Source organism: Sinocyclocheilus rhinocerous, unplaced genomic scaffold (genome assembly GCF_001515625.1).
Source record: "Sinocyclocheilus rhinocerous isolate Xijiao unplaced genomic scaffold, SAMN03320098_v1.1 scaffold15165, whole genome shotgun sequence".
NCBI classification, from domain to species: domain Eukaryota; kingdom Metazoa; phylum Chordata; class Actinopteri; order Cypriniformes; family Cyprinidae; genus Sinocyclocheilus; species Sinocyclocheilus rhinocerous.
In genome coordinates, this window is record NW_015658093.1 from 1 (window position 1) to 1,308 (window position 1,308).

The following is a 1,308-nucleotide window of genomic DNA, read 5'->3' on the forward strand; positions in this document are numbered from 1 at the left end:
CACAGAGCCGTTGTTCACTGACAAGCTGCACAAAACCACGTTCATGTATGATCATGGTTTTGCGCAGCTTGTCAGTGAACAACAGCTTGGTGTAGTAAATGCTGCTTCATGTGAAAGCACGCACGTGATGGAGATTTACCGCTGATTACAAAAAGCGCATTAAATATCGCATGCGATTTATCGTGCAGCCCTACTTAAGATGTTGTAATTTTTAATGGAGGGTTAAATTTAGAATTTGTGTCATTTCAACAGGAACATTTCTATGATGGCCAAAAAAACACTGGATTGTCATGGCGCCTCAAGACAGTACAAAGGGGGACAAGACCTTCTGGAAATAAGGATGATCCAAAAACAGAAGAAAATGGAGGTCCTTTGCATGACAGACAGCTATGTTACCAAGAACATCAGCTAGATAATGATCAAAGTGTAGAGGCCATCTCTTTGATGAATCATACAAGCGAACGTGAGGTCATCATGCAGAAGATGAAGGCAACGTTTGAATACAGACAGCGCCTTGTCCATGATCCAGAGGGATCCACCACCATTCTCTCAGTTTTTCCTCGATTCCTGGACACTAAAGGATTGGTATGGATTTTCTCTTTCCTTTTTTACAAAAATTGAAATGTTAGATTCAGAGAACTGTCAAATGGTCTACATTGTTTAAACTGACCACATTTAGCTTGTCAATATATTATAATTTCTTTACGTGTTTTCTTCAAACTGCTCTAGATTCTTCAGGACTTTACACTCCTCTTTGGGTCAGAAACTGCTTCCAGACTTTTGTAAAGGTGGCCAACTGTTTTCAAAGCAAAGGTTATCAGACTAGGAGAAACCTTGACTTCCACTCCACTGCTGAAAAGATTACTGTCATCTGCCAAACAGAGCAAAGAAAGCAGCGAGGCACAGGATTCCCCAGGTGAAACTTGCAATGACTTTGCAGTCAAATTGTACTATACATAGTTTTTTTTGTGTAGACATTTAACAATGTTCTGTGTTTTTCAGAATGGGACAGTGATATATCATCCTTCCTTCTACTTTTGCATCTCCTATCACCCCAGGCTTCAGGAAGAAAGAAAATCCAAAGGATCAGTATTTCACAGGCTATTGACCATCTGGTGGTGTTTCACAAAGTAGGTAACTGGTACACTGGTGCCAAAATACAAGGGCTATAAGCTTTACACTTTGAATTGATTCAGTAATTTCTTCAGCTTATATTTCACTATTAGATAAACTGTAAAATGTTAATATAGTAAGTTGATAAAATTAATCTAAATCTGATCTAAATCTAAACTGAAATTAACAGTTGTT

The 1,308-nt window shown here is 38.4% G+C and overlaps 1 pseudogene; it reads left to right on the forward strand.

The window, feature by feature from the left end:
- Positions 1-220: 220 nt before the first annotated feature.
- LOC107722086 (uncharacterized) lies at positions 221-1,130 on the forward strand (annotated as a pseudogene).
- The last annotated feature ends 178 nt before the right edge of the window (positions 1,131-1,308 follow it).